The 13,653-nt window shown below is 37.0% G+C and overlaps 1 protein-coding gene across 3 annotated transcripts in view; it reads left to right on the forward strand.

The window, feature by feature from the left end:
* Positions 1–13,653, forward strand: part of JAK2 (Janus kinase 2) — a 92,287-nt gene that overhangs the window by 16,390 nt on the left and 62,244 nt on the right. Inside the window, exon 1 of one of the 3 annotated variants that reach the window (XM_026866796.1) lies at positions 9,673–9,692. The exons of the other annotated variants lie outside the window; for them this stretch is intronic. The gene's annotated coding sequence lies outside the window, so the exon portion shown is untranslated. Of the gene's footprint in view, positions 1–9,672; positions 9,693–13,653 lie in introns of those variants that run through there. 3 annotated transcript variants of the gene reach the window in all.

The raw sequence follows: 13,653 nt of genomic DNA on the forward strand, positions 1-13,653 counted from the left end.
TGTTCCTTCTTCCTTATGCAGATTTGCATTTCCTTCACAGACATTTTTGTGAGTCATAAGCTTCTCCAGCAAGTTCAGTGATTGTCAAATATGTACAATTTCAATGCTGACAAATGTTTATAAATGACAGTTTTATGCTTTCATTTAGCCTTAAAATGCTTAACAATTGCAAAAAACCAATATTTGTAATTTATTTTCTAGATAGTCTTCAGACTAGAAAAATCTTAAATGTCACTCTTGCAGGGACTGTAGAACTATATTTCTGGTTTGGATTTCAGCTGGGTGGTATGTAAAGGTAAAGTTGTCTCAATCCTTGCTGACTAAATCCATTGATTTTTATGTATATGTTTTTATGTAGAAAGTTTGTAAGTAAAATTGAATATCCATAATGCTACACATGTGTATGTATAAAGAAGAGATAATCTGATCCATACATATGGGTGGTGCTTATAAAATATATTTACTGCTGAATTATATTGAAAATTTGTATTGAATTCATTCTCAATCTGCCATCAGTTATTATTAACTGCTACTTCTCAGGGCATACTCATTTGTTTTCTAGGTGTACCCTGCATTTTTCTTGGGTATCTAACTTTGCATCTGTATTATTAAAATACATTTCTTTTGAATTAATGTTATGTTTGAAAGGGCAGTCATTTTGTTGGATTGTGCTATTCTAGTTCAGAGCTTCTTAATACTAGATCACCGGTGGCATGCAGGAATGAATCCAGTGAAAGACCACCACAGATGGGTAGGGGTGGAGTACATGTTGTATGAGGGGCTGAGAGAACTGTGTGTTTCCATTTGGAGAAGTCTGAGGAGACATTGGTTTGTTGTCTTCAGCTACCTGATGGGAGGCTGTAAAGAATATGGAGCTGGACTTGTTTTTGAAGGTACATAGTGTTTAGATGAGAGACAACAGACGTAAGTGAAAACATGGGATATTTTTGTTAGGTATTAAGGAAAATTTTTTTAGCAGGAGGATGGTCAAACACTGGAACAAGCTGTTCAGAGTGGTTGTGAAGTATCTTTGAAGACGGTAAAAACTTTGGGCTTTGAGCCTGGCATATTTTAACTCTGCTTTGAACAGGGGTGTTGGACCAAATGATCACCATAGGTCCCTTCCAACTATATTAGTCTATGATTTATTATTAATTATAATTTATATCAGCTTTTGTCACTTTCATGCATAATAGTTGTGACTTGGTTTTGTTGCTATATGAAAACAGTGTATTGTCTCCCACCAAAGAAAATGTTTACTTGAATTGCACCTTTGTATGAATAATTATAACTTCAGGGTAAACAACCCTGCTTGGTTTTGATTCCCTGTTGATAATTACTTTGGGACTATAATATGCGTGACAGCCTCTCTAAAGTATCTTTTTCGCTTGTTTCTTGAAGTGAAATGCAATGAGATACTAAGTTGAAATCCTTGCAAAAGCCTGCTGAACCAGTAGATTTATTTTTTAAAAAAGTGTCTTAATGTGAAAAAAGTATGTTCATGGCCTCTTTCCTGTATGAAATCTTTTCAGATTTTCCTTAAGTCTCTTTCTAAGACAGTATAAGTTTCCAGCCATAAACTCGCTTTCTTAACTCTGCTGGTTGTCCTGTAGATTTAGAGAACTTTGAATTATTTTTTTTCAGTGGTGCATTCATTGAGGATACAGTTCCATGTCAGTGTTGGACTACGGGACTAAGGCATGTTCCCATAGATTTCTCTGCACCGTTGATAGCAATCCTGTGTCTGTGGAGTGAAAGAATGCAGAGAACTGATCCTGCTGAACTCTGTAAAATGGTCCTAACTGAAATTGATTTACTGAATATTGTCACAGTACAACTGCAAGTGCTGACATAAGGGAGCGAGTAGAAATAGTGAGAGTCAGAGTGGGACTTAGGCATTCCACATTTTCACAGCTTTAAGCCAGTGTGAAATCAGTGTCCTCCAAGGAGAAGTTAGGCTGCATTAACCTTCATATTTGAGACTTTAAAAAAGTAAATTTATAACTAGATTTATTAATCATTAGATAATTAAAGTAATCTTAAGTTTTGGTGATGATGAAATAGGGGTGTGTTTTTGTAGGCATTCAAAATTAGTTGAGTTGCCTGTTCAACTCAAAATGTAGCTGTCTTGCATGCAAATTTGCAAGTAAATGCACTTGATTCACTGGATTTTTATTTCTGTGACATGTTTATACAGTAGGTATCTCAAAATAAATGTGTAGCATTATTAAACCCTTTAAACTGGGAGAAAAAGCAGGCTAGTATGAGTCTTGCTGCCATTTGTAATGTGTTGGTATATGATTAATGTCAACTCTTGGCTGCTGCTGTTCTAGATAATTTTGTAATATGAGATGGAAATCGTGAATATCCACAGCCAACACAAACAATTCTTTTAGTGATAAAATTTTTATGTTTAAGTATACTACTTTTTATTTAAAAGTTTCTGTGCTTTTTCATGGGGTTTGAATGGATGTGTGTAGAAGAGTTAATCAGGAACGCGTCTTGAAAGATAGGGAATATAAAGTAAGGTTCCTTTGGACTTTATCAATTACATGTTGGTCCAAAATGTATTCAGAAGGTTTTGTTTGAAGTTGTGATAATGGGTACACTCTCCTCACCTGCTTCTGTTTCTTTGTCAACAGCTCGCTTATTACTAGAAACTGTGCTAATGATTTCAAGAATTCCACTTTTATAGAACTGTCTTCATTCTTCTTGTATGTTAGTTAGCAATGCCTAGCATTTGTGTATGAGAATTGAATGAATATGTTTGTGTGGGTTCAGTTTTCTTGTTGTCTGTCAATTTGTTTGTGTATCACATAGGCATACCTAATATCCTTATCTCACATTATTAGTTAAATGCTTCCCCTAATGCTGTTCCAGATAGCCAGTGTTGACTAGTGCCCTATTTGAGATGCAGACTTTCCAGTTCATGCAGCTCTCTCTGCTGGTCAAGATGTATAATCAGACCTGCCTTAATAAAAGCACAACCCAGATTCTTCCTTTAGTATATGCTTTTCCTGGAGAAGATCAGTTGCCTTCCTTCTCAAGTCCTTTCAAGATCTGTGAATACTTAAGTTGTATAATTCTGTCTCACCCCATGTTGTGTCCTTGCCAGATGGATTTGCAGTCCTGCCTAATCCTGCTGCCATGTTCTGTGTCTTTCTCTTGAGAGGAGAATGGCCTGCTTGCTTTCTTTTCCTTTCTTGCCCTGTGTACCCAGTTATTTTATTATGAAGTCGATATTTTATAATGACTTGTCTTTATGTTATGCAAGGACTGCTCATGGTAGGTATTTTCTTCATACCTGAAAATATCTCTCTGTGCTTCTTTGAGTGCTTTTTTTATGTGCTTTTTCATCACTTGGAAGTTGACTTGTTGAGTTGCCAAAAGTCATTCTGTGTATTGTAAGTTAGCTAAGTCCCTGTGATCTCCTTCCCTTTTGGGATGCAGAAAAAGCAGATTGCCTAGTCAGTGGGATGGGAGAAAAAACCTGTAGAAAGTGACACTAAAAGATGGAGATAGGGAAGATTAGAAGAGGAAGAGGAAATTACATGGAAATAGGAATTATGTGGTATTGTAAGTTAATCATTTGAGGAGAAAAAAAAATTGAAATGTATCTCTAACTTAATGGCTAGAACTCGTATATCTTCTGGTCTGATGATTTTCGTGTTTGAAGGCCAGAGGGATTTTCAGAACTGACAGACTGCTTAGCACTCACTGATCTCAATTAATCTTTGGAGTGATTTTTATATTTTAATTCAGCTAAGTGCATCCTTTCTTGTAAACCTCTGAAAACATGGCAGAAGTTGACCAGGACACTGAGCAGCCCAAATATGTGCCATACAGTTGACAAGATAGATGAATATTCATCTGAATATTAATCTGGCAGATAACATCACCTGTCTGCATATTCCTACAAAATGTTACTGAGACTTTTTTTGTTCCCACCAACCTACCCCAGTGATGATTTAAATACAAAGTCATCTTTATCCTGAGTCTAATACTAGTTTGGGGTGAGAAATGAACGCTGAATTAATCTGATAGTGGCGTCAGGGGCCTGATATCTGGCAGGCATTAAAAAAGCTGTAATATTCACTATGTTTTTCTCTTTTAGCATAATACCACATATGATTGATAAGAATCTGTTCCCTTCTATATGTCATTATTATTACAAAGGCAGATGACCAAAATCAGTTCAGTCCTATTTCATGTACTTCACTGAGCATGTTTGATGTATTTTAGTTTGGTTTTATTTGAATTATAAGCTTAGTTTGCCAAATGCTGTAATTCTTCTGTATTGGGAAAATGGATTAAAAAGTTGAATCTACTTTAAAAATATCTCAATAGGAGTATCTTAGCTCTTATTTTCCTTGTCTTCATTCTTTGTAAGCAGGAAAACAGATACATTTTGGAAAGTTAACAGTGCTGAGATTTGTATTACTGGTCTCAAAAGGCCAGTAATCATCTGTCTCAGAAATTGGAACTGAATGCTTCAACTGCATGAAGACAAGACCGTGGTTGGTAGGAAACTGAAATATTGACAAGGTGCTGTAGAAGTAAATGACATGTAGCAATGCATGTGTGTTTGGATCAAAAATAAGTGTTAAGTCATCTTAAATGCTCACATAAAAATGTTTGGTTCATCCTGGTGTAGCATTTATCACTTAGCAGGAGAATGCTTTTGTGAAGTTAAATAATTATAGAATGGATCGATTTCTATGTGATTCATCCACCAGTCTGTTGTGACACACAAACCTATGACAACATATATACTTATGTAGGAGAAAAAAGTAACTCTCAAGTAACTGTTCTCAAGCAGTTGTATCTGTCCTACAAGATTTCCCTGAGCCTATTAGGTAGCTTTAATTGTACAGCATTTCCCTTATAATGTATTTTCCTAAGTGCAATCAACGTCTGTCCAACTTCTCAGAAGTTCCAATCTTGGCTGAGGACTGCTGCATAAATTATATACAAATGCGGAACAGAAAAATTGGCCTAGACTTTGCACATAAGACAGTATACAGCAAATATAGACAGATGAGGAAGAAGAGCAAAGGGCCAGTAATGGTCAAGTTGGCAGGTACAACTTCAACATCATTTTAGTTTCTTTCATTTAGATTTTGTGTAGGTGTTGGAATCTTAAGATGGTGAAACTGAATGCAATTGCATTACTGGTATGATGGATGTTTTGTGGAGAGCACCTCTTTGCAAGATAAGCAGTATGGAAGAGGTTTATTTCAAACAATAATTGAGAAATAGAGACTGGGTTTTTGCATCAGTCTGGTGGGGGATGAATGGGAAATGGAAACTGCCTGTGAAGATGAAATAGTAGAACAAGAAGAAGGAATGAGCAAGGTCAGAAAATGAAATAGAATAAGTAGAAATACAGAGATCAGAGGATGGATCAGACACACATGTCAATTTGTGATATCAAGTAGAGGAATAGTAGTGGAAGGAAAAAAACCAGCCAGAAGGGTAGAGAGGTAAGGCCATTTAGCAGTTTGCCCTGAGAAGAAATCAGGACAGGAAAAAGCAGAGAAAGGAGATTGGAATCTGAAGTGCAAGTTAAGCAGCATTCTGGAGACAATGTCCTTTTCCTTATAAAATCACAATGTTAGTCATATGCACTGGAAGTTCAGGCTGATCAGTTGCAGTGTGGGCCTCAGCCTGAGTGGAAACAGAAGCTTATGGAGGTGCTGAAGTGAGGTGAGAGAAAGAATGGAGGGGGCAGAAATAAAGGGGTAAGTGGAGAGATTCAATAATTATGTGAGTAGACTGAGAAAAGAAGAGAAAGGAAATCAAATGTGAAGTGGCCAGTGCTGATGGAGAAAAGTTGTGGAATGGTGGCATGTAGAATTGTGGGACTGAAGATTGTAGGGGAGAGATCCATTATCACAGAGCATAATGTTGTTTGTTGGAGGTCCTTTGGCTGACTGAGAATGAATACATTCTCTGGCTCAGTGGGAGATCAGACAAAGACAAGAACACACCAAAAGCTAGCCAAGGGTCAGAAACTGAAGTTTTCTGGGCTGTGAGGAGAGCTAGAGAGCTATTTAAGGATGAGGGTATTAGAATAAGGAATTGAAATGAGTGGAAGGTGAGGAGGAAGGATGTTTATATACGTGCTAAAAGTAGGGCATAGGATGTTATACAGAAGCATAAAAATCTCTCTCCTGTATTGACCCCAACAGAATGTTGATTTGGTTTGTATTAACAGTTAGAAATCATTGTATTATCAATTTTGCATAAACATTGGAATTGGGAACATTTAGATATTCACTGTACTCATGGTGCAATGAGTGCAAATTAATCCAACATCTGACAATGTGAAATGCATTGACTTATTTGTTTCAAAAAACACAATGAAGGTTTTTTTCTTTTAAGATTTTGTATGCTATAACTAGATGATGTGTAATAGTGCTGATCAGTTACTTTTCACTCAGAACTGACTTAAGAAAATGAAATGTGGTTGTGGCTTTCTTTCCTTGAGCACTATGCCAACCATTTTGTGGTTGGTTTTTTTTTTTTTGTTTTGTTTTGGGTTGTTTTGTTGGGTTTTTGTGTTGTTTGGTTTTTTTTTGTACTTACCAGCTGCCAATATTTTTCTTCTGCCAAGCAGTTAAAGCTCTTTCCTTGTTACACGTTGCTGATCTTGATCAGTGCCCAAAACACTGCTGTAGGCTTTTGGCAGTGATATAGGAATGATGTTGCTGGGAAAAGGATTAAAGTTACAAGGTAATGTGGTGTTAAGAGTAAAATATATGGGGAAAGAAGAATGATTGAAACCCTCAAATAAAACACCCTTGATGTGGAAAGTCTGACTGTTCTAAAATCAGGAAAGAAAGAAAGAAAGGAGTACAGTCTATGAAGGCAATTCCTGCAAATGATTAAATATCATTCTGCCTTAATCACAGGTAAGAGCTACTTTGAAGATATGAATACAAGGAAGTCTTGAATGTGGTATTAATGACAACTGCAATAATTGAACTGTAAACAGCCTGATCAACAAACATGCACTTCTACCTTTTTTCAGGTGCCACTTGTAAAGAACACAAAGATAATTTTGTATTTATCCTAGTTTAAGATGTTTGTGAAACTACACTGGGAAAGTACTGTTGTAGGCTTGCCCTATTCCTGAGCTCTTCGCTGCGTACTCATTTATGGCCCTTCTTAGAAGAGCTAGATGTGCCTTTTATCTGATCCTGTTTGCCTGTTCTGAAGCAAGTGAACAAGCAAATGGCTTGAAAAAAACAAGGAGAATTAACTCTCAAAATTATGTTTGCCTGTTGTAGTTTAGGCGCAGAATAAATAGAAGTAACAGAATTGTGCCATGGGCTGTTAAAAAGCAAAACTAGTCTGAAATCATACCACGTGCATTGAGGCTGTCTGAGGAGAGACCTCTGCCTTTTTAGTCTTATGGATGACTCTGAAGCATGTTCACTGGATCTCTGCCAGTAAGGAAAAAGCACATTTAGAGTGGAATGCTCAGAAAAAAAAAGATGACTATGTAAGTATATGGAGTAAGCTTTGTGTTGCATGAAGTCAAAACCACTCCAAAACTGCTATAATGCATGTTCATAAAGAGCTAAAGGAACCTTAGTTGCTATGGGTAAAGTCTCTAGAGATATTTCAAAACAGAAGTTGGATTTACAGTAGTTGGAATGGTTGTTACATAGAGTTTGAGCAAAAGAAGGAATGAATGCTTCATCAGTTGAAAGAAATGGAAGTGATAGCCTAATGAAGAACTGTTTCATAACTACTGAGTGTGAAGAGTTGAGCCTTTCTTTCATTATTCATTAGTTATCATGTATCATCTGGAGTGTAGGTGCTCCAGAAAGTCTTACTAATCCTTTTCATTGTAGGAGTAAAAGTAGCACCTAGGACTATGAGGACCAAGCAACATTAAAGACCAGAGAATGAGGCTTGTTTGGAAGGAAGCGAATATTTAGGAGTTTAGCTTTTGAATCAAGAAATATATTGGTTCTGAGTCTTCAGTAAAAAGAATCAAAGGAGTGCAGTTAGACAATGTAGTGCAAAATGCATGCAACAAGATAGCTTTTTGATGATGTGTCTGTCCAAAAAAAAATGACCCATATTTTTGTTGTCTTTGTTGACATACTTGAATTTTAAATACTTGAAAATTACATGGCCATAAGCACTAATTAATATCTCTTATACTGTCTATACTAGTAGAGAATATCAATTTATTACAGGTTTTGTTACAAGCTGTTGTATTGTCTGATACGTCCTCAGCAGCCACAGGGCTTCAAGCAACCACTGTGAGCAATATCCAAAGAAGTATTAATAATTTGTCAGGAACTTACTAGGCATTACTCTGCCTAGTTTCTTTTCCTCTACAGTAGACAGTTTAATCTGGGCAGTAGTCAGTAAGAAATTCTCATCATGTACTGGTGATGGAAGGGAAATTGAATTTTTCAAGCTCATCACATTGATAGTCTAGGGAAACTGTTAATCACACAATAATTTGTGATGAACTGTTTCCTGCTGTGACACCTACAGATCATAAAACTGATACTTTACTGATTGTAAAAACTACATACTACTAATTTAAAAAACCTCTACGCTAGCCTTGCAATTTAGGCAGGTGCTTGAAGTAAAAATGCAGTTATCATTAATTCTTTCTAAAGGCTGAAAAAAAGAATTACTGGAAAGGCAGGTACCTATGTCTAATTTTCTATATATATTACAATAATGGTGTGTAAAGCAGCTAAGGGAAGATTTACCACAAGTGCATTTAACTTTGACAGCTGCTTCAGTAAACAGATAAAATGTACACCACCCATTGCAGGAGGGTTTACTGTGTGCTGGATATCATACAGCCCCTTTCAAGTGTAAAATAATGGGGCAGCTGAGGAATCAGGCAGTAGAAAGACCAATGTTAACTTAGCATCAGCAGGTGAAAATCAGCTAATTGTGTTGCCCTTTCTTTTAGTGCGTTTGAACATCCAGGTTTCTTCCTTCTCAGTCTGTGCTTGGACCTTTTCAACTTCTTGTATGGTTGCAAAACCTTCAGCCTTGTTACAAATACAATGTGTGTTTGGGGGTAAGCCCTGTGACAAGAAACCAGGAAATGACAAGCTGCATCAAAAATTGTCTGAGAGCTCATTGTCCGTGAAGACCAACCACTGAAACTCAGTGCTGATTGCCTGTCAGTTTGGCTAGAGAATAAATTGGCTGACATTGATTTATTTTATACACCATTTCAAACACTTGTAGAAACACTGGCATAACTGGCACCTTGCTGAAGCCTGTTCATATTTAGGCCGGGTGTTTTAAAAGCTCTGTGGAAAACTAGGTAATTTCTTGTGTTCAGGAAGAAACAAAACTGATTTATCTGAGTACATGTTAGCATAGACTGCCCAAGAAAAATTTGAATAACATGTGAGCTGGTGGACTGTGCAGAACCATTTCTTCAGTTCTGTTTTGTACGTACTTGGGAGACAGCCAGATGCCTACAGTCATTCGTAGTTTGGCTCATTGTATGTTCCAAGTGATAAGAAAATAACACTGCTACTTCTGTGTCTCTCCATTCTGCTTCAGAGTGGCATGTCACAGAGTACCTAGCTGAAACCAGAGGGATCAGAGCTGCTTTGTTCTTCTGGAGGAACATGTCGCTAGAAGTGTTAACTGTTCTGGTTTCTTTCAGTAAAGACTAGTTGCCTCTGCAACAGGTAACCTTTGTCAATAATTGACACTCTAAACATTCTTTATTCTGTCATTGGGAATAGGCTTAGCATGTCCTCCTTCACCATGCTGGGTCAAGTTTATTGAGGAATAATGGTCACTTTTACTGGTATTTTTACACACTGCACAACAATGAGAAGGTTCAAAAGGTGATTTGGACATCAGTGTCAACTTGGTCTTGCTTAAGTGCTCTTAGCACTTAAACCTTCTCTTTTTTTTTTTCCTTCCCACAAATCACCCCCGATGGTCCATCTTTTCCCGTAAAGATCTTTTGTCCACTTCTCATTTTCTGTCTGCTTTAAGTACGATTTTATAGGCTTCATCTGTTCTACTTTCATAAGAAAAAAGGTCTGCAGTTGTTAGCAACAGTAGGGTGGCATTTCCCCATGTTTAACAAGAAGAAATGACTGAAATGCTTGGCTTACCTAATCACCACCTAATCACCACCACCTGAGGTTAGCCAATGTGATCGAAACCTCCTCCATCACCTTTTCTGAGCATGCTGAGGGAGTAAATAAATGTTGCTTGGAGAGTGATGGAAGAATCAAAAAAATATTTGGTAAGGATTAAAATAATTTCTCCTTCCCTCCAAAAAGGGAGGGGGAAGAACACCCACCCAAGCACCTGTGGCATATTTGTAACAACAGCTATTCTGGCTTCTTATTTCTACTTACATGTAGCTATGATTTGAACAGCATAGGAATGGAAAATTAATTTTTATGGGATGTGATCCTTATTGTATGCTCTGCAGTGTATGATTTAGTGGCCTGGGGATGCTGGGCAGTGTCACAGAACCTAAGGAAACTGGGAAAGGAGAGTCCTTGGTGGAGAGTTTACTTGGATGAGTCTGGGACCTTATTGGGAGAGACTGTATCTGCCAGAGATGGGAGGTGAATGATAGTGTCCTATATACTCTTTCTTACTGGACAAGAATATAGAAGTGCAGGAGATAAAAGTAGGAAAAACATCTACCCTCTTCCTAGTTTTCTTGGTTTCCGTCCCACATACGACTCAGAGTGCTGTCTCCATCTTTACCTTAAACTGGGGCTTCTGCTTTTACTTCACTCCCTTCCCATTGTGGAGTATCTCATCCCTTAGTGTTTGTAACTGCCTCCCAGCAAATAATTGTGAGAAGGTATTTTCTTCTCAGGAGTAGTTTAAACTTCTTCCCAAGTTTTCATTTGTATTCAGTTCTGTTTCCAAAGGTTAAAACAGATTTTCTTTGTGAGAAGTTGATTGTGGCAAAATGCCTTTATTTCCTTCCTCTTTTTGGATTTTTCTAGGAATTAAATGGAGTCCAGGCTTTTGGTTGTGTTCAGTGTTACTGTGTATTTTCCTGTACCTACTGAGATCAAGCAGGTTCCAACCTGCTAGTTTTTTAATTTGCTTAAGTGCAGTCATCTGTTTCACCTTATGTATATTAAAGTTATGCCTGCCTACCCATCTACTAACTTCTAATGAAAACAATTTCAATAAGTTTTTGATTAGTTTTAAACAAGGTGGAGTAAAATGCCAGGTGGCAAAGGTTATTTTGGTTAAAATTTGAAACTGGTTCCATACCTAGCTGTGGGTGGAAGGTGAGAGAGAATTTCTTTGTATTAGAGAAACTTGGCAGGGAGGAGAGATGGAGAAAGATGAAAACCACCTATTTTTTGAGACATTTTGGCTCAGACTTGGCAGACTAATCTATGAGTTTTACCCTAATAACACATACCAAATTGAGGACTATTTAAGCAACATCCAGGTTGTAGAGTAAGGGATGCGATCTTTGATCTTGTGTTCTGCTGTGTCAGTTCAGTTCTCTCTTTTTTTCTTTTTTTTTTTTCTCTTTTCCCCCAAGGATTTGCTTGTTTTTCCTGTTGCCCACTCTTATTCTTTCTGGTAGAGACTGTGTACAACATGTAAAATGGGCTGAAGTCTTCAGGTGTGACTCAATAACTGTGCATACATTACTTAATAGAGCATAGTTCAAGAGGGATAATTTGGCTTTAGGAAGTTTCTGTATCAAATGAGATAGAACCCTTCACCAGAGGATGAATCCTTCTATTATACTGTCTTGCTGTCAACAAAAGCATGTGTCTGGTAAGAGGAAGTGCAAGGGAAGACTCTGTTATGCTCTACCACTTCTTACATTATTTTGGTTTTAGGGGATCTCAAACATCCTTTGCTGATTATGAGAGTCATCAAACTAACTTTTTCTTCTCAAAAGGAAACTGCTATACCACTTCTTGCAGTTCTGACTTTGTGTGTCTGAAGTGACTGGCAGGATATGTCCCAGCTTATATTATCCTTACATGTGATTATGGTGACATATGCTGCTTATGCCAGTAGGTTGATGAGGTCAAGTGTTAAATAGTGATATTGTCTATGAACAGTTTTCAGGGGCGTGGGAGGGGAAGCAACTGGTAAATGAGATAAACTTCACTTCTTTTAGAACCTATCAGTCCCAAATATGGATGGAAGAATAACAAGAGCCTGTTCTGTGAACTTATTTTATTTACTGCTTGGAATAACGCAGAGGCATTAAGTCTATGTAGTAATGGCATTTAGACTGGATCAGTACCACAGAGCCACTAAGAATCCTATTTCTATGGAAGGCATGAAGGGATATGAGGTACTGAACAATATAGCCACAGGCTTTGATAGAGACGTTCACAGTAGTGTCACATTTGTTACCTAATTCTGTTTTTCCGGAACTCTAAGGAGTATTTGTTTCTGAAAATCTTAAACAGTTTGCAGAATCATTGTGTTGTGCTACTCTGAGATGTGTTAAATATAGTGCATCTCTGTCTTTCCCTCTTAATGCTTTTTTTTTTTTTCCTTGGTATGGTTTGTTTTTTTCTTACATATGCCCTTCATATTGAACTCTGTGTTCAGTAGAGTTTCTTTTCTGAGGTTTCCTCTATATACGAAAACTGAAAAATGAAACTGCGGGGAGAGTTATGGTAAGAGTTGAATTTTAAAATGCATTTCCTTTTGAAATGTTACTTAATTTTTCAACTATTTACCTTCCTTGAAAGGAATTATGAGGTAGTTCTTTCTTCACAGTGAATTGTGTTCTATTAATTATTTTGGGAAACAAAGAATTGTCTTTATATCTGATCTAGCAGTGGCTCACAGTGTGAACTTAGGCAAATAGTTCAGACCCTTGTACTTGTGTTACATCTGGAAAATAAGAAAAGTGACAATGTTTTATGTAAAGCACCCTAGTATTGAAGTGCAATGCAAACTGAAAATACAAAGATTACTATGCATAGTTATGGACTTGTGCAAATAGTTTAAGATTGCCTAGAATAGTGGAAGTAATCTGGTGACACTGAGCCTGTTTGTCACTACAGAAGCATGGTCTGTCTTCTCCAGAAATGTTGCATTGTGTGTTTTGTTTTTAAACAAACTTGATACCAAAGAATGCTATCAGTGATCTAAAAGCTTAAGTAGTCTTGCCTCTATTGTTATTTGGGTGGGGTTTTTTACATTTTCTTTTTGTCTGTGTGCCAGTCAGAGGGATGTTAATTGCACTGTGACATTACTTGCTTTAACAAAATGAGACTCAATTCAGTTATTTGATGAACTGGCAGACAAATATCATAGTGTTTAGTTTGGATCTAGGCATAGGTGGACTGTTTCTTTCATGTTGTAGTGGTCAAAGTCCTTATTGTGTACCAATTAAGTAAAAAAAAAAGTTATTTAAAAGACTGTTAGGTTATTATTACTGGTAGGTGAGTAGATGTGGCAAATGCTTAAGGGCAGGAGCAGGTAAAGGGATATCCCTTTATAGATACTGGAATGCCTGGTTAGAAGTGGTCCTTTCAGATGTTTTTAATTCCTGCTTAGGATTTTTAATTGGATTTAGTTTGCCAATTGGAATATACATTTAACAAATCCAATAACAGTATTTATAGTAATTTGTAGTTTGTTAGGGTGTATCTTCAGGACCTCAGAGCATGC

Source organism: Athene cunicularia, assembly GCF_003259725.1.
Source record: "Athene cunicularia isolate RWA chromosome Z unlocalized genomic scaffold, athCun1 chrZ_part4, whole genome shotgun sequence".
NCBI classification, from domain to species: Eukaryota; Metazoa; Chordata; class Aves; order Strigiformes; family Strigidae; genus Athene; species Athene cunicularia.